The sequence below is a fragment of the Falco peregrinus genome, chromosome 1 (genome assembly GCF_023634155.1).
Source record: "Falco peregrinus isolate bFalPer1 chromosome 1, bFalPer1.pri, whole genome shotgun sequence".
Taxonomy (NCBI): Eukaryota; Metazoa; Chordata; class Aves; order Falconiformes; family Falconidae; genus Falco; species Falco peregrinus.
This window is the reverse complement of record NC_073721.1, coordinates 117366996-117392311: the sequence shown is the minus strand read 5'-3', so window position 1 is coordinate 117392311 and position 25316 is coordinate 117366996. Positions and strand designations below refer to the sequence as shown.

At 43.9% G+C, this 25316-nt stretch overlaps 1 long non-coding RNA gene across 1 annotated transcript; it reads right to left on the bottom strand.

Moving 5' to 3' along the window:
* Positions 1 to 17029: 17029 nt before the first annotated feature.
* Positions 17030 to 24658, bottom strand: LOC129784930 (uncharacterized). Its single transcript, XR_008748220.1, has 3 exons — positions 24263 to 24658; positions 21976 to 22049; positions 17030 to 17421 (listed from the first exon to the last, which is right to left on the bottom strand). It is a non-coding gene; the product is annotated as an uncharacterized LOC129784930 (long non-coding RNA).
* Between the last annotated feature and the right edge of the window lie 658 nt (positions 24659 to 25316).

The window sequence follows — 25316 nt, the reverse complement described above, 5'->3', positions numbered from 1 at the left end:
CTGAAATTGAGGAACTGGTGAAAATATGTATGTATTTCATCCCTGCTTCAGTAATGCACGGCCTGCGGAAGACTCCTTCCAAAACATGGTGTATATAACCTAAGATTTGCCTATTCCATCAAATTTGAGCATGAATAATGGCAGCTCGAACCTCTGGGCAGATGGAAGCTATGATCTATGGTTCGGAATGGACAATAGGTCTGTGATATACCAAATATTTTCTTACTGGATCCACAGCAAATTTTCCCTAACTCAGTGTTGCTAGGTAGTTAATCAAGATGGAGTCTAAAAAAGTTAAATGATTCTATAGTTCATAAGTATTGGCTAAAATGTGTTTTCAGTAACCTGGCTATTTGCCTGGTGTACAATTTTTTTTTCCCTGCGATTCAGTCCACCAGGCTGTAACAAAGCCAAGAGTCAGATGTCCTCCAATTTTAGCAGAGGAGGAGGAACGCACTTCCCTGCTCCCCCTTACTGTAACTCCCGATTACCTCGACTTGCAGAAGGTTCATCCAGATGGTGAACACAAGACTGCAGGCAAGCATGTCTCGAACGAATTCTCAGTGTGGAAGGGTAGAATAAGCCATATGTTTTCACAAATTAGGGGTGACTCTCCAACGCCTGAATGATGAAGCAGATCCAAGAGTAAGTTATGCATGATCCTCCCCGATGAGTGAAGAGAAATGTTTTATTCAGTGCCTCATGCTGTGAGCTATATTTATACCAAATGTATCTCTGTATTTTAAAATGTTATCTATTAGAGGATATTGTGACTGCAACACAGGACGCTGTACACAACCATTTAAAACCCGAGAGCTACGGGATGGCTCTAAGTGGCCTTGACACCATCCAGCTATGAAGTTACTCCACCAGGTGACTCAGGCCAAAGACCTGAAAATCCAGCTAGGAAACTGCCCTGGAGAAAGCCTTTTCCCTCTATGCACAAGGTATGAAGCCTCAGAAATCATCTGATCAGATGAAAATGTAACTAGCACCCTGTTTTCCATTCTGTGTCATGATAACTATCCAGTAGCACAAAGTTTGAGACTTTTTTTTTTTTTTTTAATCTACAGCTTCTGGAATCCTTGCATTATCTTAGTACTTTAATTTTTTTTCTTTTGCTTAAAATCTCCCAGAAAGCAAAAATTAGGCATCAAACTAGAATTATTCTTTTAATCTCAGAATTGTTGCAGAGAATTGCTAAGCCTTCAGTAGCAGCGACGGCCGCTCAGGTAGAGCGGTAGGAGGGAAGCAGCTGCTTGCTCACCCTGCGTCCCCCGGGAGCAGCATCCCGCACAGGGGGGACCAACCCGCCCACCGCCCCCGGAGCTGCCGCTCTGCCTTCAGAGGCAGCTTACAGCAGGGAGGAGAGGCAGCCAAGCAGCACTCTCACAGGAAGGCTATATTTCAGGTGGAAAGAGAATAAGGGTAAAAACAAAAGCAACGATCATTCTGACTGAAAATCCATAGCTACTCTTAAACATAATAACTACAATCACATTTATTGACCAAGTTGCAGAGTAAGAGCCCATAGGCAAGATCATCGGCTAAGATGAATCACCACGGCACCGTTAACTTTACCACTCCATGCTTGATCTCGCCCACTGCGCTCCCAAAATGACCACAGTATATTTTTTTTTTCCTTTTATTGCACAAAAATGCCAACCATTTTAAAAAGTACACTTGCTGCACAGCTTACATTTCACTTATTTTACACCTCACTGTAATTCATTCCCCAGCCTAATCTGTATCTAAACATATGCAGCAACGCAGTCTACCAGCATCCCACTCATGAAATTCATGAACAAAAAAGACCATAGGAAAATTTTTTAAACTATCTCCTGACCTTTCAGTCAGTTGTTACCTCCTGCAACAGAATTTCTTAAAGCTCAGATGCTCTGAATTCTTGCCTGTCTCACGTAATGAGCAGATGTGGCAAAGTAAGGATCTGTAACATGATGAAAGTTATGATGACAAGTCTTTCTATGCCAGATTTTTATGTTTTTTACAGGCTAACACTGAACTGCAGCACTTTTTTTTTTTTATTCCACTTCTGACAAGAACACATAAAAATCATATCAAAGGCAACAATAAATCCACTAAAATACTTCTCTCGATTTGAACAGATCTGCACTCCATAGGACCATGCTGATCATACTAAGTTTGAATTTACTCAAATACATAAATACAACATCTCAGGACTCATGGTGCCCTGCACATCCCTTCTACCGCCTAAAACATAGCCCCTTGTGTTCCTTGGCAAGGGAAATCAAGATGATGATATGTAGGAATATTTAACTGACAGAAGAAGGAAAAAACCAAATCCAACACCGAAGACAATGATAAAAGGAAAACAGCCCTCTCTCTCCCCTGGGCAGTAAAGCAATTACGAGCGCAAGAGCTGCTCCGTGGTTATTATTGCAGGCTGAAGTGGTAGCATTCTCCATGATTATCACAAATGTCTCCACTGGGAGGAGGGAAGTGGGAGGATTTACCAAGCAGCAAATTCTCGATTTCCCTCGCCCTGTTCCCAGTGATTCCTGCTGAACCGAGCTCTGACAACAGAGAGGTGAAGCTTAGACAGCTCCAGCAGATTTACCCCCACCTCCCAGCAGAGCCAGACCAGCACAGGGCAGCCACAGTGACCACATCAGCATTGATCACCCAGAGCTAGCGAGGACTTCCAAGGGTCCCACAAAACCTCTGGCTGAAAGCTGGGGTATCTTGGTAGCCTTTCTAATATTTTTAAACATGGCCTTTTATCCCTTTTGCTTTACTTTGGGACACTTCAAAACACATTTACGAAATGAAAATTTCAAGTTATTTCTTCTCATAAGAAGTCAAAATGCTTCAACTTAGTGTCAACATTTCTAAGTGTTACACAACTAAAACTTTACTTAAACTGTTTTGGTGGTAAGACAAAAATGGTAAGAGTGAAATAGAACATGTTGATAACATCTCTCTGGAGTCTGAAAGAAAGGGTGGAAAGATAAAATATATAAAAAAATAAAAATCAAAATCAGAATCCCCATCTAGCTGCGAAATTAACCAGTGCTGCTGACACCTACCAGATCCCACTACCAAACAAACAGGCTGATAACTTCAAGGATGGTCCCTACCTGAAATGGGCTGATAACTGTGTCTGGTTATTAAGGGTACACCTGTGCAATGCTCTGTAACACCTTGCAGGTTGACCCAAACTTTTTCTCTTAGCGAGCCAAACCAAAAGTAACCCAAAGAACAATAAAGCGAGATGCTGAGCCCAAGCCAAGGTACTTTGCCATGTGGGCCACGTATGAGGTCCGGGTTGGCCTCGCACTGACACCACAACCGCTGCCCTACGAGCATTAGGGTGCCTAGAACTCACAAATGCCCGCTTTGCAAAATGCTCCAGAAACATCCTTCTAAACGTCTACAATATAATTAGACTAACAACAAATCCCACAAAGTCTAAAATACATCATCATCCCTAGGACGGCTTCCTCTAGAAGTAAAGTGTATTATTCGTGGGATAGAAGGGGAAATGGTGTGCATTGTCTAAGCAATACCTGGTCCATTAAGGGAAAATCTGCCTACTGGCCTGCTGCTTTAGTATTTTCCTGGCTAAACCGACATATGGTTCATTATTATTGTGCATTACGATAGCCCCTAAGGAACTCAGCTACATCAGGGCCTCAGTCTGCTAAGCACTTGTACAAACACAGGAAAGCAGCCCCTCCTCTGAAGAGCTTGCTGTCTAAACAGAGGAGACAGACAAAGGGCTGAGATGCTGGGTGAGCATTTGCAAAACTCATCTTACATTTGGGGTTTTCTTTCCTCCAACCGTGGTTTTTTTTGTTGTTGTTTGGGTTTTGGGGTTTTTTTCCCTCTTTGGTGAAAAGATGATTTTATTTTCAAGAGACAAAGGAAAGTGAAGGGAGGGACATAAAAAAGGCTGAGGAGATGAACGGGCAACATGGAAACCAGGAACAGGATGGTTAATGAGAAGAAATTGAGATATGAATAAATACATACAATTTTTACATTTCCAGGAGGAAAGGGAGCATCTTTCTACCACATGTGCAGCAGATAAAACAAAGAGTAACTCGTTCGTACTGCAGGAAAAACATTGGATATTACAGAAAAAAAGTTTTATGAAGGTAAGAACAGGGAAACCCAGGGACAGGCTGCTGAGAAAGCTGGAGAGACACCAACATTGGACGGCCTCAAAACCACATGGAAAATTTATTAGGAATGGCCTAGACATAAGTGATTCCACCCAGAGCCAGAGGCTGAGCTCCCTGCCCTTGCAATTGCTATCCCATCCTTCTTGTCCCAGGAGTGTCACCATGGGTTTGGGCTGGGGTAACTGCTCTGCTATGGTGGCTGTAGGTGCAAAATGAGCACGTTTAAACTTGCTCAGAAATACAGTCAGAAGTGAAACCACCTCTTTCCCCATGTCCTCACTCATTTTTGTGCCTATACTTCCCTAGACATCCAGCTCTCTCGAGACACCAGTAAAGAGGGATCATATACACAACGAAACACACCCAAAAGGGGAAAAGGAACCCAGTCTTCTCGATGTCATGTAAAAAGCCAAGCAGTTGCTAAAGTCTGAGTTGAATTTCCCGGGAAGCACTAAAGATGCCACAAGTCAAACCTTAGATCCTGCATCCCAGGAGCACAGAGAGACGGCTCTCCAAAGGGCCAGAGAGGAAGAAGAAACAGCAGATGACAGCAGTGCCAGCCCAGAGGGAAGCCTTTGCTAATTCCCTGAAAGAGATCCATGACACACTAGGTAGGGCTGATGTCCAACGCAACCCCTTCCATTTGTGTTGGAACCCTTTCCACCTCTTCACCGAGGACAACGTGAGCACTTAAGACAACCAGAGCTGGGAGCCCTCAGTTTATGATGGGGGAGCAGGAGAGAAATACTGAGGAGCCTCCAAGTGTCTTCCTTGTCGTGTGAAGCGGCAGCGATATCTAACAGCAGGAGAGCGCCCATCTGCTAGCTCCTGTTCTTTGCTTCTACTGCACAAGATGATCTTTTCCTTTACTCTAGGAAAAGAACAGTGATGCCTTCTCCCTGATTCACATTCTGAATGATCCAAAAAAACCCCTGCCAACTCCCTCTGTACCCCATTGCTGGAAGGGGACAGACCAAGTGACTCAGAGACAAAAATGTAAAGCAGTACCCACTTACCCACTGCTCCTCACCATCACAAATGAGTGCAATTTAAGTAAGGCCCTACAGAGCGTGGATAACGATGCACTGTTTGCATTTTGGGCTCCCAAAGGATTAATGCCATGTTTCTGCATTGCTACCGACTTTCCAGCAGGAGGGTCACTCCCGTAAGATGTGCTTATCTCCAATACCTTTATTTTCCTGCAGCGCTCTATTTTGAGGACAGGATATGTTCCTTCTCCCCTCCTTTGAAAATCTGTTGAGATAGACACCATTATCCTGAGTGGGGAAGAGGCTCATCTGAAGCATCTTCTAGTCTTTAGTAGGAGTCTTCCCACAGTCAAGATCAGGCTTCTGCTGAAATAAACAGGAGTTAAGAGCCCTCTATATCTGCTTTCAGCATCACAGATGCTATTGTTAACAGAGCAGCACTTGGAAGGAGTGAAGTGCTCCAGAAGTGCTTATCTTTATGACCTGCCTCTAGCAGAGAAATAAGCTCATTATTCTTATCTTAAAACATTATTACATTAAAACATAACAATATTGTTTCATTGTTTAGATCACAAGAACTTTGGTCTCCCTCAGACCAGTTTCTCTCTAGGTGTTTGGAACAATCCAATGAAAAGGGCAGCCCATGTTTTACTGATTCCAGCTGAATTTCAGAATTGCAGAGCTCTAGTGGTTCAATTGCTTCTGCAGCCTGGAGGAAGCATTTACAAAGATCCTCTCTACCAAACCCAGCTTTCCCCTCTCCATCACCTCCCCACCCCCACTGGAGTAATTAGCCTCAATATTTAAGGAGAAAGAAAAGAAAAAAACAGCACCAAACACTCTAAAGCATATAACCTGGAATCCTTATTCTGAATGTATTTCCTTCACTGGCTCATCTGCCTGTAGGGAATTCAGTTAGTTACATTGCTAGACTAAAAAACCCTGAAGCTGTCCTTGAAATGAATGGCTCCATTCATTTAAGTGGGAGTGTGTTCTGGTTTTATTACCTGACCCCATATTTCTACCACAGAATCACAGGGCAAGTAAGTAAAATAACCTGTTCTCAACTGTGACTGCCTGGTTATATCCTCCTATTACATTATTTTTTTGTTATTTTTCCTAGGTTTAATTCAGCGCACTAGGAAAAGACAATATCCCTCACCTCCCCCTGAAACCACAGTTTTCAAATATCTTCTGAATGATTTAGTGCCACTCAGCCCATTGAATTTCTGTCTCACCAATTAAAAAGAAAACCAAGAGAATTAATTAATAAACTGCAAGGGGGGGTGGGGGGAAGTCTTCCGAAATAACCATTACCAAAGCTCACTAAGCAACAGCAGCCTTTCCATCATCTTCAATGGACTTTCCATCCAATCCAAACTGCAGTCATTTATTTTAAATAAAATAGAGCTGTTAATCTGGAACCCAAGAACCACCCCAACAGCATTCACACAGATGAGGGCTGCTTTCCCCAACCTTTTCATCATCCTTTTACAAGTTTTTCAGGGGTGCCTCTCTGGGAAGTCCCCTTTCCCAAAACCGCTCTACAAGAAGTGACAGCTCAGACATGCTGGTGCACACCTATGCCCACGCTCCAGCCCTGCCACTCAAGCAGATGTCTCGGCGTGGGCACCAGCCCAAGCCCCCAGAGCTTGATGCATCCCAGGCAAGAGCTCACCTGTGTCAACCGCCCGGAGCAGGGGTGGGGTTGTGCACCCATGGGTGCTCCCACCGAGCATCCCCAGAGTGGCACCCCTGGGCGCACTGCCGGCCCCTCCACGCACACAGAAATAATCAGTCTCACAATTTTGGCCTGATATGCAAATAGTTCTTTATCATTACCGAGCTCTGTAACAGATAAATATACCTTATAGACTAAATCATTATCTAACTGCCTTTTTTGGTTGTTTTTTGGGGGTTTTTTTGTTGGTTTGGTTTTTTTTCCTAAGTGGAGCTGGGCAATTATTTTTAAACCCTGCTATGAGGAATAATAGCTGACTTCACAGAGCTGGCTGTGAACAGCCCATAATGCTTGGGGAAAATCCAGACTGAAATGCTCTGTAGTTTAATGACATTTTACATAGGGAGAAAAATGTATTTGGAAGGAAATACCATTCAAAGAGGTAAGAAAAAAAATGCTGTACTGTAAAATGCTTATAAGAGGAAAAAAAAATAATCTGACTATTCAGTTTTCAAAAGATTTCAGAGCTTGTCTGCCTGGTCTATGATGAGTAAACTAAAGAAAAATACCCCGATTCTAGATAGGGCTAAAGATGACCTTACAGGACCTTTATTGTTCTGGGAGACAAACTAAGGAAGGTAAAACAGGTGCTATTGTTAAGAAAGGGATATTCAGCCCTAGGATGATTAGGATTCTTCAAGCTGTAGAAATGCAGTCAGAAAAATCTGCAGCAGCTTTAACTTCTATTAATAGTACAGAAGCATGTTCTGGCATTAAAATAATGAGGAATGCTAATTCCAGATCCCTTTTGATCCCATCTCTCTCTGTCTTTTTTTTTTTTTTTAATGACATATCTATTCCTTTTATTTTAATGTTTCTGATTATTCTGGAGATAATTATTCATAAATAGTTTCCAGTAAAACCTGTTTAATAACCCGTTTTCATTTAGCATCCCCATGCAACACAATTTCTAATTACTTACATCAATGGTCACCTCTCAAAGATGACAGAGACCTCCCAGAAACAATCCCATTACAAACACGCTTGCTGGATTCCTGGGCTCACAAGACACAGTCTGCCTATTCTATACATACGGTTTCTACAGAACCCATTTGGTGGCTAAGCGCCATATAATGCTGGCATTTCCAAAGCAGTCTGATTAGATACCCATTTCCTGACTCTCCTTAAGGGAGAACTTTGCAGCCAGGAAATTCATTTTCTTTAAAAATCTTAGCTGTGTAATTGTTATTTTTTTAAAAGCAGATAATAGGTATCTTGCCTGCAGGCAGAAAGGTCACCTAAAAGGATACTGCAGCACTAAGAGCTCTTTCAAACCATTAAAAAAGTCTTGATCAGCAATTCATATATCGAGAGACCCATGAAAGAAACCAGCACCGTGATGTACACCCAGTAGCTCCTCTAAAACATGAGCTTGAGACACCCACTGCAGCCAGCACCCTGTAAACAAAGGGAGCAGAGGAGCCCCAGCCCCAGCAAGCTCTCAGCCCACATTAGGAAAGATGTGGCAGGTATCGTTTGATCTCACAAGCCCTTCTGAGCTGCCTTGCTGCCTGTCTTTATAACATAGTGGAACACTGGTCCATGTGTGGGGTGCTTGTGCACTGCCAAAAAATGGGTAAAATTAAACAAGCAGATTTTTTTTTTTCAAAAGTAAATACATGCCAAATGAGGAAGAGGTAGCAAAAAGGAAAACACACCCGTAAATCTGGTTTCATTTGTTTGGAGCGGTGGCCTCAGTGATCTACCCTGCTACCTACCAGCTAACTGTGATTTAATTGAATAAATATGAATTGTTAATGGGAATTCCTTTCCAGCGTTGCCTTCCAAAGAGAGAAATGGAAGATGACAGCCAAACACCTGCCAGCCAACGCAAGGAGGGAGCCACCACTTGCGCGGCTGTTCCCTTCTCATCTCTGTGTTATCAAAGCAGCAAGCGGAGCGCAGGCTGGTGCACAGCTTCTCTCCTCAGGCAGTTATCAATGTCAATCTTTATCTGTCTGGCTGCGACCACAAATAATGAATGCTAATGGGAGAGCATGTGTTCCTGTGTCAAGTATGGCACGTCTCATTTTGTGACTCCGGCTAGGAGCAGTATCGTTACAGCATGCTGGTGCAAACATCAGCTCACAGCAGACAGCTAAGTAGTGACCCGAAATTCCTCTACCTCAGAGAGCTCGCAACACAGAGGTACTCTGTACCTTCTCATTGTGCAACAGCGAGAAGAGAATGACAGTGTTTGATAGCCACAGTACTTTGGAGGGTGGTAGGGGACTTTTCTGGAAGCAGCAAGTTCAGTACAGCATCATGCAAAGTACTCCTAACTACTAGTCCCATGTAGGCAAAGGGAGTGGAAGACACCAGAAAGCCCAGAAGTTAAAAAAAGCAGCATGAATGAAAGAGATTGCTGAAGGGATGATAAGGGGAGAGAAGACATTGCTGCCCAGATACAGGCAAGAAGGAAGTTCAAGGGCAAAGACAGTAAAGAACAGGCAACACTGACTGTCCCCTGTTCACCACATACGTGCCGCCATGCCTCGGGCCAACATGGGCAACTTCACCTTGACTAAAAATAGAGAAGGGCCAGCGGTGCTGAGGGTACATGCAGCTCTCGATGTGTCTCCCAGTAGCTGCTTCCCAACAGAAAGGTGCCTCCTGTTTGACGCAGCAAAGCTCTGCTTGTTTCCATGTGGAAATAAGGTCTGCTCCTATCCATGTGGGTGAGAAAGAGCCTGACCAAACTGGCTTCCAAGGCATCTCAGCTTTACTGGAAGAGGCTCTGGGAGGGGATCCAACAAGAAGTATTTATTAGAGGGAATTTCAAAAGCTTAGTGCGGAAGAGGAGACAGTAACACTGGGAATAATCAATAGAAGTACATCACTGGTACCTGCCAAAGTCCCAACCTTTACCTTGGCTCGCCAGCCCAAGAGCAGCCAGACACCAAAGCTCTGCTCAGAGAGGACTGGTCCTAAACCCAGCCCAGCAGCCTCTAATGAAAAGCAACGCAGCACAGCGGGGCTCAGCAACGCGCCACACACGTACTGCGCAGCGCAGTCGGATGCCCACTCCTCGGGTCCATCCCACGGCGTGTGGGGCGGGGGCTCCTCTCTGAACCACGCAGGCACTGCATCTCTGAGCGCCAGGCTGGCATCGTGCAGGGGCTCACTGAGCCCACAGCCAGTCTCTTTGGAAGTATTTCAAATGACAAGCCATATGAAAGACTAAAGCCTCTAAATGAAGATTAGTCACTGCAATTCCTTGTTAGCAGGTACTGTAAGTAAAAGTGTGTTTCCAGTTTAGTGAAGCAAGTGCATATTGCTTTTAACTTACCCTCCAAAGCGCTGTCACCTGTCAAAGTTTCTTCGCTAAGTCATGACACCACACATCAGAAGCACTGCAGATGCAGACATGCTGCCTCGTGGCAAGGGGCTGACATTTCCTGGTGAGGACCCACAGCTCTCAGCTTCTACAATAGCAACAGCCTGCCAGAAAAATCACTACAGTGTCTCTTTGAGGAAAAAAATCCTGGAGATAAGAATAAAGAGCAACTAAAAAGCATATCCTTGGAGGTATACTGCAGCCTGGATAAAGATCATGTCAAATCACTTTTAAACCCAGCTGAGCCATCCAGTCCTGAGAGGAAGGGAGAAGAAAAGGAAGGGGGGTGGAGGTGGGGAAGAGAAGGAAAGGAAAGAAAAGAAGGAAAATAAATAATAAATAAATAATACACCCCCTCCCCCAAAAAAAACCAAACAAAAAAACCAACCAAAAAACCAACCAACACCCCCCCACTCTACAACTATCCCATCCACCCACCAAGCACTAGGGGGACCTAATCCCTTTATAGGCTTATTATCAGCTTCCCAGCTGAAGCACACCAAGCCATAGGGCTTCTAGTGATCAACTTCATTGCCACACAGCCCCTTGATATTCAGCTGCATAGAAAAGCAATTAGAGTCAAGCCTGAGCACTCTGTGATATTGAACGAATACTGAAAAATAGCATAAATAGCTTTTTTATTCAGTACCACCAGGCTAAACTTCCCTGCTAGCTTGCAAGTCATTTTTAACTAGGTAATTGAGTCTGTTGAAGCAGATGCTACCTTCTAAGAAGCTATTTGACTGTCTGCTGGCTAGAGAAGCCAAAATTCAACACGTGTCCAACTAACTCCTCTTCCCCTTAGCTCTGCTCTCACAGCTCAGGTGACAGCAGTAAGAATACCTGCCTTTATAATGTTATGTAGATTCATGCATAACTAGTAACAACTTAAACTAGGCATACATCTGCACACTGCAGCTCCCATAGATGTTATCAAGGCTAGTTTTAAACCAGCCCTGAAAGTGATGGCAACAACACAAGTTAATTACCAAAGGTTTTAACCAGGTTCTGGAGTGGATTTTACAGCTGGAGTGAACACATTGTCAAAATATCCCTATTAAAGCTCATGAATATGTGCCTGAGGCTGTCACCCAAGCCCAGACACACCCCTTGGTTACACCAAAATAACACATCAGGAGCTGGTCTCCACTACTCACCTCCACAGAGAGCTGATGAAGGTATCTCAATCCATCACAGTTCATTAGCAACCCAGGACAGTGGCAGCTCTGTTGTTTTATTTTGACCAAACCTGGCAGGGACAGTGTCTCTTTGTTCCAGTTTTTGATGTATCTGTACTTTCCCTCCCCTTTCCACACACCAGTCACTCTTACAGGACAGATTTCGATCAAGCCCGGGTGGCCCGGGGATCTGGTGTGCCTTTGAGTCCAGGCACACCAACACTGCTAAGAACAGCTTGGCTGTTCTGCCATTGAAATAAAAGTACTGTTCTTTATAAATTGATTCTCTTTGCCTAGGGTTCAAGTATCAGCCCTGAAGAAGCGCTTGTGTGCCTACAGCTGTGACCATGGATTTTCACCGTACGAGCCACTCCAACAGAAGACGTTTCCTTCCGTGCAAAATTTGTCTTTCTGAAATAATATTCACTCAAACGCTGTTAACCACCAACACAGGGCGCTCAAAAAGAGCCTTTCAGGGACAAATTCTCATGTGTCTGGTGACAACCATTATCACCTGCACTACTATTAATGCCATTGATTTCTGGGTCTCAGGTGTCACTGCCTAAAGTATTATTTTGGGAAGTAGCATTTTTGTAGGTCTACTAGCAGAATAGAGTGCTTTTCAGTGCAAGCAAAGAACTCAGATTTGGTTCAGATGCTGATATTCAAGATATGTGGCACCATCCCCAGAGGCATTAGAAGAGGTTCTCTGAAAAACAACATGAGAAATGGATCCTCCCTTTTCTTCCTTTTCTGGTTTCCAATCCGCTACAAAGTAGTGATGTGTTAGAAAGCACCCGTGGAAACAGGGTAGTCAGGTAACTTGTCCTTTGCCTGCCAAAAAACATGGGTTTGAGAAGTACAAAAAGCTTACTGAACTACAAGGGGGTTTTGAACTCAAAAATAATAGTAATTTGCTGCTTTTAGCAATAGGACACGTTCTGCTGCTGCTTTTTTGTGTGTTCTTCACTGGTAGGACACTACTGAAAATAATCCATACCCATACGCACAAGGGCCCATCGACCTGTACATACGGCAGCCTATCTGTTTTTGAAAACCTGGAGGCTTCTGGCTCTTTTCTTGCTATCCTGACCACACACCGAGAGCATTTCAGTGAGATTTTGCACCTCAGCTTAGAAGAGCTAGATCCTGAAAACCCAAGCTAAATTTCTCTGAGCGTTACCACTGACTGCAGATATTGTTTGGGGTTTTTTTTTTCCCTTGTATTGGTACAGAATACATATTAATAGCATTATATAGACGGTTTAAATAATTTCAGTAAGCAGCAGGTTGTTGCCAAAGGTATCAGTGAGCTGGTGACAGGTACACAACAGAAAGCAGGGTGGCACCTGGTAGCTGTGATGATGCACAATGATGTGGACTTGTAGGAACATCGTGACCAGCCTTCGAGGCTTAGGGATCCTCTGCCCCTGTGCAACTGCTGGCAAGTTCTCCCTGCAGATTAGCATATCAAAGCATATACCAACAAAAAAAATAACAAAACACGAACAATGAAGGAGACACGCCGAAACTGATTTGAGAAACCTGAAAATAAACACACCTGCTATCATTTCCCTTCGTGTGTACTTTCAGCTAAACATAAACAGCCCCGCAGAAGGCAAAACTGTGCTGGGATGGTTTGGGCCTGATTCTGCCTTAGACATGCTTTGTAATTCCACGGGTGACCGAGTGAGCTCGTAACTGAATATCCACCTGCCCACAGAAGATGTATGGCTGTTGTCGCTCCCAAAGACCGTGTCTCGCCCCCCCAGTGCGGGTGGGCACCGCTCAGCATGCCGCACGCTGCCAGGCGAGCAGCCAGGGACGTGGCAGCCTCAGAGCCTGCTGCTCACCTCGGATGGCAGCATGTGAACACGGGCTGGGAGCAGTTTAAATACATTAAGCAACTTCATTCTGTAAATGTGCGTAATATCTTGGATACCTAATAATCTAATTGCTGCTTACTGTGTGTTTATCCTAACAGTGATGAGTATCAAAATTCTAGGAACATCAAAATGATGCTTATCCAGTTCTTTGAGATTTTTTGTATCTTGATTTACTGCAACCTCGTTGCTTTCAATCCAAACCTGAGCTGACGCAATGTTAGAGAATCCTCTATCACGTTAGCATCTTTCTAACCCTATAGGCAAACAAATGATCTATTAATAAAGGCATCTTCAAATTCAAAATGGAATTATACTCCATACATTTGTTTTCTCTTAATTTAATCCAAATGAAAACCCTGAAAGGCCTATTCACCCCTTACAAAGGTTTACGAAAGGATAAAAAAAAATATATCTGTGGTATCAAAATAATTATATAAAACATTAGTCTCAGAAGAAAAGGCTGGGATCACAAAACCCATTCAGCTTTCAGATGTAATCTTTTTAATATGAGGCTAGATTAAACAACGTGAAGTGAAAGGGGTTAAGTATAAATCCATATAGCTGCCCAAAGTATTTACAGTGTGCATTAAATAAATCATTTCATGTGAAAGGACAGTTATTGTTACTGGAAAGGTTTCCTAATTCACTTTCAGATAAAAATAAAGAGGGCTGCATCTAGAAGCTTTGTACACTTTTTCCCTTCTGACAGCTTTCAACTGGCAGCATATTATTTGGTCGCTGCTACATACAAAGTGTCTTAATTAAAGGTTGTCTAAAAATACAGAACATTTTCACAACCACATCTGCCATTAACTCTTCTGACATTCTGGTGGCATTAAGTACCAGAAAATTCTCCTGGTACTGAATAGCGTGCTCTGCCTCACAGCAGTCCTCACAAATTTGAACAGCATGTGGCAAGCGGTACGCACCATCGGCAGGGAGGTCAGCACAGCCCGTTCCCCGGCACAGCGGCACGGCTCGCTCTTCCAGCACATCCAGGCTCCGCTCCCAGCAGAGAGACAGCAGCCTGGCACCACACCTGAAGCCTGGGATGCTGAGACTGCCTGGCAGCCTTGGACCACATCCCAACAGGGCGCAGCTTGTCGCCGCCGCATCCTGGGCACTGCCCTCTGCTCGCCGGTCAGAGGTCCTGAGCCCACCTCAGTCCGGCCAGGGTTTCACCACCAGCTTACACGCTTCCCATGGCATCAGGTGGTGACGCAAACCTGCCCACAGCCAGCCCTGCCACCAACACATCCCTTGGCCACATGCAAGGGGAAGAGCTGTGGCCACATCCCAACCCAGGTGGCTCAGAGGATGGGCGGCATCGTGAGATCTCTCCACCTTGTACTCAGGATAAAACTGATGCCAAAGGGACCAAAGCAGAGGAAATCCAGGAGTTCCATATGTGGCTGGTGATTTCATACAGCTAGGTTATTTATCCCGAGGAGACTTAATGAGAAACAAAATCACCGAGGTTATACCATAAGAAAAAAATTAAACCATTTTGCTTTTTTATGCAAACAAGTCATTCCACAGGCAGAATTTTGGAAATCTGGTTTTCTTCAGTTATGTCCTGTGTGTGCATAGCAAAGGGCCGGAATCTCGGGTGTCTGCTAATGCAACTGAACTAATACTGCAGCATTTTCCCTAAAGGGAACACTGATTTGTTTTCCCTCTGCTGGACTGTGTCTGCTTATGAAATCTGGAGGACTGCAATATCCTTCAGCCCTTCATCTCACAGTCAAATTTGATTCAAATCAGCCTTTCTCCACCATGTTATATCACAGAGGAGAAGCACTGGCACTGACCGCAAAGCGGGAGCATATACTTCATTTCCTCAAGAAGCTTGGCTAGAACAGGGCTAGTTCAACTCATTTCACATCGGGTACATATAAACTAGAGGGAAACACATACTGCCCACGGAATTCCTCTCTCATCCTGGCTACTTAGTCAAGCACTGTGGCTTGCTACATGTAAGCCATATGCAGTAAATACAGTTCATGGTTTAAGGAAAAGACCGACTCCCCAGTGAAATTAGGGAGGACTTTTCTTCCAAGTGCCATTCCTGTCCCCACATGCAACGTTGAACAAGATTAACTAGAGATATTTTTTTTTTACTCAGAAGACATTTTACTTCCTCCAGCCTCTGCCTCACTTGGTGCCCAAGGACAGTGACTTTTTAGACCAGAACCGTGCTACTCTCTAGCAAACGTTGCACCCCTAAGATGTACTCACTAGAAGAGAGATTAATTTATTAAACATCATGCAGGCAGTTTGTTCTTATTGAGGGTTTTCTGTTGTTTTGTGCAGGTTTTTTTTCTTAAAACCTAGAATGCCTAAGCCACTTGTATTGATTTTTTCAAAGGTTAAAATACCTCTAGTGGATGCGTCCTAATGGAGCATTCGAGCTCAAAGAACAAGCTGTGTGACTCACCAGCTGTTAAGCAACCTTTAATGCACATGATTCTGAGAACTGCAAGGAATATAACACTACAAAGTACCTTAGGCTCCCTGGGAAGATCCTGATAATAAAACCTACATTCTCACATTATTCCACTAGACAGATACGTTGATTGGTGGGATAGCTGGTGTCCTTGGGGAAAAGGTGTTCCCACATAAGTGGAGCATCAAACTAGAAGATTCCTTTATCATTCTGAAGGGGTTTCAAGGTAATTTATTCTAGTGTGAAAACTCACTGGAAAATTATTACAAAGCTTACTTATGTTACAGACCTTCAGAGGCAGGACTTACCTCTCCTCTGTGTTTGTACAGCACCTAACACAATGGTGCCCCAGCCCCAATTCGCATATTTCAGGTATTTATGCTAAAACTGACCTCTCATGCCCTTGTCATGCATTTTCTTCACTCACCATCTCCTCCGGAAAGACAACACTATTAGGAAAATCAGCTTTGATTTTTATTGACAATAATTCAGAGCTTCAAGAAGTTGAACAATTCTGAAAGCTCGCACAGAGGCGACAATCCCTCTGTGAAACTACAATAGAGAAGGTGAAATCCATATGAAGGACATGTAAAATGCAGGATGGTATGATTTGCAGCATGGTATGTTTAAAGGCAGTCATGGCAGAGGAAGAATTTTCACTGAAAAGAAAGAGAAGACTGGGACAAAAGCCAAAAAGTGGGAAAGTGTTCATGCCAGTGAGTTTCAGCTTAGTATGTCTGTATTGCAAATGCTTCATGAAGATGCTCTTGGGTAAAACCTGCCCCAATAAATCGTTTAACCCCCTCTGTTCAGAAACAGACACTTGGTGAAGCAAGTTTCATGTTCTTCGGCCCTTCAGAAAGGCTGTTATTCTCACGGTTTCAATGGGGCTCACACCGTGCACCTTATCTCTTGCAAGACTGGCAGAGCAGCGTAAGCAGGACTATGTTATATCTGAGTTCACCGTTTGAAAAAGTGGAGAGGAAAGGGAGAAATGCCTATACCTCCACATCTCCTTGCTCTGTTATTAATGTTTTCAGCTGTTTTAAATTAAGATAAATGTCTAAAATACAATGGCATTATGTTTGAACTCCATTCAGTTCAATATAAGTAGATTTTAAACAGGAAACCGATGGTCCTTTTGAATGTGAAACTCTGTATTAGAACCAAATGTAGCTCTTTAATCTCATTTGGTACATACACTAAAGTCATTATTACTTTATGAAACCTTTTTAAAGATTTATATATTCCATTGACTTGGACTTATATGGCAACTGCTTTTTTCTTTCAGGTTTAAAATTAAAACAGAAAAAAAAAATCTTCAACATTCTCAGAACTGTTTTATTTCTTTCTTGGCACAGAAAGCTGTTAAATGAAGTCATTTTCTCCATTGTGCGGCAAAGCTACAGCTACTTGTGTGTCAGTCAAAATAGACTTTACCCAGAAAAGTCAGAGCTGCTTTGTTACTGTAAAACCGAGGTTAGTCTCATTGTTCCAGTCACCAGATATAACCTCTGACAGGGAAAACCGAAGTGCATACTACTGCTGTTAACTAGATTCTCTTACTCACGCCGACAGTCTGGCAGTCACGGTGGCACTGAGCATGGAGTAACGTGGCCGTCACAGCCTGAGCAGAGGCTCCAAATCCAGCCTGCCGGGGGTAGGTATTTCCCCATACCTAAGAGAGAAAAAGCTATGCAAGAATTTTAACACATTCAATGCCCGAAGTAGGTATTTGCAAAGTCTATGGATTATTACATGAGAAGCAACCAGAATAAGGGCATTCTCCATTGGACCACTCAGAAACATGTCCTGATTTCTATGAAAACCATAATGTCATAAATAAGCTAAATAAATATTCCTAGAGGTATAAAGTAAATCAAACAAAGAATACAGCATAATAAAATCCAATGAAGAGAGAAACCTCACAGGCATATTGTTTGAATACTTGTTTCTGTTTCGGTTAACTGACGGTCTGCATTGCAATTACTGGAGACTGCACAGACCTCAAGCAAGATCACATCGCCGTCACGCTGGGTAACTCGTAAACACAGAGAAGCTCTGCTCCAAAGGATGGACGGCAGAAAGCACAGCCGTCGGACAAAGCAGCAGAGCAGCACTGCTCCCTCCACCAAACCAGAGAGGGAGACACAGGGGCGTTCAGTGATCTGTATCAAATCAGAGATGATGGTTGGAGCAGATCTGGGACCTGAAAGCAGATCTGCCGCAGCCCAGTTAAGTGCCTGGTCCAGAAGCCACGCTTTTACTGGATTTTTGCTTTTGTTTTTCTCATGTGATTATGTACAGCTTAAATTGTGCTGTAGCCAAGCGAGACTCCCAGGTCATTGGCTCACCTGGGAAAAACAGAGAGAAATGGTAAAAACTGAACCATATTGAGGGTCTCTCCGCCAGCACCCAGGCTTGGCTTGGAGAAGGTACAACGGTGTCAGGCTCCTTCCCAGCACCATTCACAGTTAATTGAGGGATTTTGAAGGAAGGGTGGTTTCTAGGGAGCCAGTGTGGGCAGCAAGGTCAGAAAATTCCCAGTGGTGAATCCCAAGCAAGGTTTGCGCAAGCACCAGTGCTGAGCCGCTCCCATGGGAGGAGGGACACGCATTCTCCAGAGGGGGAAAGGAAAAGTCGTATTTCTCACAAAGAAACTGAAAACGCAACTGAATGGATTCTGATCTCTGACTTGGGTGACTTCCTCTCCCTTCAAATAGGGCAGATAATGAGGTTTAAACCTCAGTTTAAAAGCTCATCTATAAATAAGCAAGCCTTCATTATCCTTACGGATTTCATTTTCATCCAGTATGGCTGCAAACGTCACTGATGTCCAGCAGCCGCCCAGAATCGGGCAGAACAGCTCACTGGAGTGGGGCACTACTCAGCAGACAGGTGGAAGAAGCTGTCTTCTATACAACTGTTACTGTCACCAATGTCCGTGGAGAAAAAGACCATCTGGAAGCCAATACCACCCTGTACCATGAAAACACATGGCTGAGACCTGCTCTACCAATTCCTTGCCTGCAGTTGTTTCTTGTGGCATGAAGAAGACTAAATCAAGAGAGAGCAGTCACCAGAAGCCCTCCCCAACCCTCAGCTCACCAAGAAAAAAAGACAGACACCTCCAAGCAGTTGCCACCTTTGCCACAATTACCCCTTTTCGTCTACAGATTTGAACAAGAGCAGCCGTGCAACACACACACACCTGGGCAACCCTCCCTAGGAGGAACTGTAAGGAGAAATTTATCTTGCATCTCTTGCAGTCACTCTTTTTTTTGTTGGGTTTGTTTTTTGTTTGTTTGGTTGTTTTTTTTTTTTTTGGGGGGGGAACCCAATCTTTGTGTTAAATATCTTTTAATGAAACTACATATGGAACAGTTTGACCAAAGCTGTAGCAACAGAAGATCATGAAGCCACCTGTTCAGTTACTCCTACAGAACAATGTGGGAAGCGCCTTAGGAGCAAGCCTAGGACAGCAGCTTTCCCCCCGGATGCTCCCAGCCCATCACACAGCAGCAGATACCAGTTCCTCCAGATCCCGACTGACCGGGCACTGAAGGGAGAAACCACAGAGGGACATGGCACCGGGGCCACACTCAGAGGGGTTTAAAATCCTGTACCGATATTTCCATCTTCTCTTTTTGTTCCAAACTGTCTTTTATGCAGAAAGGAGACCTACCTCTCCTGACACAAATAGTAAAAATGGGGAAAACCAATGAAAATTAACGGGCTACTTTTTTTCAATAAAAATTAATGCTCTATTTTTTTAGCAGTGATGTCTCCTTATTCCACAAAACACACATTACCCTTTTCTGATGACCCAATTTAAGTGGGCCCATTTATTATACGGAAATTAGCCTCTCTACTACCCTTTTGCTACTTCACAACTGAACCCACTTAAAGACAGTTCTTGATTAAACACCGCTTATCCATCACCTTTACTTTTAATGACTTTCCAGTTTTGAGAGAGTGAAGAATAACATGCTGGGATCAGCGTTCCTGCGGAGGATACCCATCCCCTCGGCTCCGCACTGCTGTCCAGGATACCCATCCCCTCGGCTCCGGGCACCCCAGAGCGCCCAGTTTAGACACAATTCAAATGATCAGGAATTGGTACCCAGGCACCCTGAGGAGCCCGGGCAGAGGGAAAGCACCAGCTCCCTGTCATGCCAGGGAAAAGCCCTTTCTCTCTACTCCCTGTGAGTGTCCAGAGCAAAAGTTTGGTTCACATCCAGCCAAAGAAATACTCTGCTCAAAGGGAGTTCCCATACACTACCAAGTTATTATAGTGCCCACCATGCTCCTTTTCAGCTGTCTGAGTTGCAGACACAGCAGACCTATGCAAAATGTATAGTCCCCAGTATAGCTGTTCAGGCAGAAAACGTTCACTTGTTCTCATACATCTTTCAGCAATCCATTTTGTTAAAGGCAGAAATTATATTGTACTAAGTTAAACTGATACCATGAGAAACACACCTTTAATATGATTATTTATTTTTTTTTTACAGTTTCTGCTAGTAGAACTGAACCCAGTCAGTGTTAAGGTAAAACTAAATGATGGTAAGACATAAGCCAACGTGGGACCTGATTACAGCCATCGGTGTAGCTGTACTGGCAGAAAACATCGCCAGCTCAGAGGAGAGCAAAAGCACCTCTAGCACAAACTACTAGAGGCTTCTTGATTTTGGGAAACCCCTTCGATCCCAGCAGAGATTAAAATTATAAGGCAGCCTCTCTAATGCTAGGCCCTAAAGAGTAGTAAGTCCATAAATTCAAGTCTTCCCCAGCTCTTCCCAGCCAGTCCCCAGGATGCTACCCCCACCCCCCTGCCCCTCACAGCCGGGATGCAGAACAGGTACAACAGTTGGGCTCAATGATCCTTATGAGTCCCTTCCAACTCGAGATATTCTATGATTCTAACGCAGGCTGGTAATGATGCTCTTTTAGCAAATAACTGGAGATTTCCTTGACCATCTTCACCTACGTATGCCTGGTACTGGTGCCAGTCTTGAAGTGAGTGACCAGCTGCCATCAGACAAGTACCTTTCATGGACCAGGCCCTGGAAAGGCATTGTTCAAGTGAAAGGAAATTACATTAATGAGACCAATGAAGAGTCACACTATAATATCTATATATATAAAAAGTGACATATATATATATAAAAAATAGCATATACATATATATGGCCCTATAAAAAGTATGCCAGTCTCTTCCCACCGTGGCCCTGTCCAAAAATGTTTGTGTGACCATCGCTTTCCCATTTATGTGGGACATTTGGTTGTCCTGTTACTATGCATATGCTGCCAGATTAATTACTAGTGGGGCAAATGCAGCCGAAGCGCACAGGAGCAGGGTGGAGAAAAGGACAACACAAACGTATCAGGTGTAGAGAAGAGCCAGAGGTTTCTGGAAGGAGGCACAGAGGGGAGGCAGAGCTGGCTGGAGGAAGCCTTTAATGCCCATTTGGAAACCAGCAGAAATTTCAAGTTGGCTCCAGGGAATGCAATCAGCTTTAACACAAACTCAGATATTAACCTACCATTTCAGGTGAGCTCATTCTTCTCTAGCTTGTACTGGAAACATCTGCAGTTATTTTTTCAGAATTAAAACTTGTATACAGTTACATAAAAAAACCCAACAAACCCAAACCAATTGCTTCCCCACAATTAAGTTCCAAGTGCAATTTGAGGCTCTCCACACACAGCCACAACCGGTCCACACCCCTCACGTGCATCACAGTGCCTGCCAGGCTGCCCACCATGTGCTGAGCTCCTGCCCTGCTCAAGCCAGGGTCACCAGGGGCTCAGGACTTGCAAACCTGAACCCCAGGGAGCTGTGCCAGCCACCTGAGGAGAAGCTGAATCTGCTTTTATGGTATTAGGCAATGTTGTGACCACTGGATGAAAAGCACCGGGGCAATGAAAATTCACCTTGGCTATACAAACTTCTTTTAAAATTTTTAATGGGGTAACTCTGCACCAGAAGACTTCATGCCAGATCAGCTGCTAACCTCGTCTGGCTCACTGTCAGCCGCTCTCCCACAGCAAGCATAAAACTAATCTGAAAACATAAAGCTGCAAAAACTTTGCATTATTCATCCCAGCTAATTTGACAGAAGTGTGATTGCACTGTGCCTCTTGATTCAGATCAAATTTATATTACCGGGTGATAACCTGCATCATGAACAGCCCCTTATTAATGATCACGACACCTGTGAAAACATACCATGCCTCAGTGTTGTCTTGCATCCATTCTCTTCAAAAGCTAAGGAATTGCCTGGAGTCTAATCAAAAGTTATGCTAAAAAAAAAAAAAAAATAATAATAAAAGCAAATTAAACTCACAGCATGGAAATTGCTTATTTTTGTGCCATCTAAACCACTGATTGATCAGCTAGCGAATTCCCCCTTAATTTCCCATAGTCAAGCAGCTTTTAGAGGGCAGTGCTAGTGGTTCTCAGTGCGGATGCTACATTGCTGTGACTTTTCCAAGAAAAGCCCTTTCTCTACCTCTACCTGACACTTGGCTTCTCCCTTGATGCTGCTTTCTCATCATACCTTCATTTTCCTCCATTTTGCCACATCTGTTACATTTGTGCTTCTGAAGCAAGCCTCCCCCTTTCCCACTTGCATGCAGAAGAGTATCTCCAGACTGGTTTGTACTAGTAGGTTTCCCCTCAGTATTAAACCCTTTGAATTTAGAAGGTTTAGCAGCACCTGTCTAGATAGGTACCAGCAGATGATCCAGGTGATTGCAAATGCTCATTTCCCTAAAAGAAACCACATCTCACTGTGTGACTGGAATGGCTGGACTCAAAACTTGTATTCCACCTAATTGCCTTCCCTGTCTTTTGCTTCTCCCTTTGTGCATGCAGGTGCACACTCAGGTAGCTGCTTGTCTTAAGTCTCTGCTTATCTGTGCCTTGGCCTATTCTCTCTGGTGTTATTTGCTGTTTCCCAATCAAATCTCTAATTTCTAGCTTGCTTTCAGCTGTTGATGTGACACAGCAAAGGGGAAGAAATCCCTCCAGCCCTCTTCCCATCAGTCTGGTCTCTGAGGGTTGTACCGATAGGCTGTTTACATCCCCATTCCTCAAGCAGGATGTTTTAAAAGGATGTGTAGTGGGCTGCAGCTCAGAGCCAACTCTTTAAGTCATCTCCATCTTGCTCAGTCAAGGTTAGCATCAAAACCTTGCAGAAACCCACAGTCTGAAGCAAAATTGTCACATCAGATCATCCTTTTACCCCTGGGCATCCCTACTGAGAGGTAGCTTTTCCCCAAGCCCCTTCCCGGTATGCAGCCCAAGCTGTGCTTGCTCTCCCTCCCTAGGAGAGGTCTGCAGGCACATGGTCCCTCCTGGACCCAGGGCAGAGACAGCCCACGCATCACCCTCCTGCCAGAACACAGCTGAAGTGGTGGGGAAAACAAAGGTCCCTGCAGATCCTGCAGCACCAGCCAGAGCTTTAGGGAAGCGCTGGAGGGGTCATTCCTGGACTCCTGGGCACCCTCCTCCCACGGTGTGCCTCTTCCATTTCACAGGGCACTCCCAGTTACGGGAGCTGGGGAACAGAGCAGCCAGGCCACTCCAGCCCTATGGGGCCAACAGCCCCTACGATAACATGTTGGGTTTATTTCTTTCAAAAATGTTTTCATTTTTTAAGAGGGTCATAAGCAGTATAAGAAAAAATAAGGTAGGTACGTAAATAATATATATACAATAATACAAGCAATACCAGCAGCAACTGAAAATGGACAATTTTTTGTAAACATTTCCATAGCAATAGAAAAAAATCAAGTTAATCAGGTCTGTAAATGGAAAAGTTTTGCTATATTTTGGTGAGTCAGTAAGACAAAAAAGAAATGGCCTGGAGTCTTCAATGTTAACAGTTTTTATTCAGAAAAGGTAATCCAGAAAAACAATTTGTACAGATAAATGGGTTGGAAACATTGGTTTCCAGGGGCAAGCCCTGTACCACCACCACAGTCTTCCACACTGACACAAGAGAACAAAAAGAGCAAGGCAACATGAAAAAAACATGACTGATCATTTCCAATTCCAGGTGTAGACCTAAAGATAGTGAAGAGGAAATGAATAAATAACTAAGCTTTTAATAAGTGCATCAGTGCAGGAGAGACCTGACAGGATCTAACGCAAATAGGAGCTGCTGCACTCCAGCCTGGCTTTTGCACCACACCAAAAAAAATCCAGTAACACACTGAAACCAAAACTTGCATCCACCAGCAAGACCAAAGCCAGGCTCTAACTGCCTGAAAGAAAGAAGCAAGGGGGGGGGCGGGGGGGGGGGAGATAAAAAATAATGTAAATGTGGTGTATCACACTGAGGAGAGACAGAAAAGTATCTGGAGGAGCTTCTTCAAAGGGCACAAATCCCCTTTCTCTTCCAGTTCATGATATTACACACAGACCACTTGAATAGCCTTTACAACAGGAAAAGCATGTTTCTGACGGAGACAACATGCATTCCCCGAGTTATCATCCACACAGAACATACCTGCTCCGTGAAGCCTGACATGTGTGATCACACAGGCAGAGAAAGGTTTACATGCTGTCCGGGCAGCAAATGTACATGGCAGGAAAATCCTGGTTCCACTGAGGGCAGAAAGTGCCCACTGCCGTAGGTAGCTTAGGATTCACCGGGACTTCTGATACTCCGAACACTTGAATGCATCAGGGCAAATCCTCACCGCCTCTCCGCAGCAGCTTGTCTGTACACCACCACGTCCCGCGAGGCGAAAGGAGAGAGCTTGGACAAAACACATACAGGAGCTTTCTACACACTCTCTGTTAAATAAGTCTTACCTGCAAAAACACACACACACACACAAAGAATTTTGCAATTACTATCTGATAGTAATGGTAATCCAACACGACAGTAGGTCTAAAAGTCAATATATGAAGTCTGCTGGTAAATATTATTGAAAATGACACTAATCATTTTACTCAACTTTTCAATAACCCAGCACGTAAGATATGCTCGTCTTGCACGAATTGTCATGCAGTTTTTCAGCCATGTAGAAGAGCATCTCTGGTACAGCGCGGATGTTGGTATGCAGTATGCGCTGTTGACATCAGGAAAGCAATCCTGGAGTGATTGGTATGTCTCCTAATACAATGCCATGTAGCTATTCAGCTCCTGGAATTCAGTTTTATGTGATTCAATCAGCTCTAACAAGAAGAAATAGTAACACATTAAGCAAAGTTCTGAGAGACCAACAAATCAAAATGTTGTTTCACTGCAGGCACCTTCAGCCTAGCTGTGCCACATTTCTTAGTGGCCCTGGGTTTCTGTCCCAGTACAGAGAAATTATTGTTAAACACTAGGGATTAACCACCCTTGCTAATTCTGCAGCATCTAACATCACAAGATGCTTCACGTTTCTATTATGCTCTCCAATCCAGAATTCTAAGCATGTTTTCATGGAAGTTATCTTCACAGCGCCCTAATACAGAAACCCAAGACCATTTCCCTGTTAAATAGCTAAACTGATAGGAGAAATTCAGGGATTTATTTACATCAGAGAGCACAGCTGCAAGACCAGCTCTTA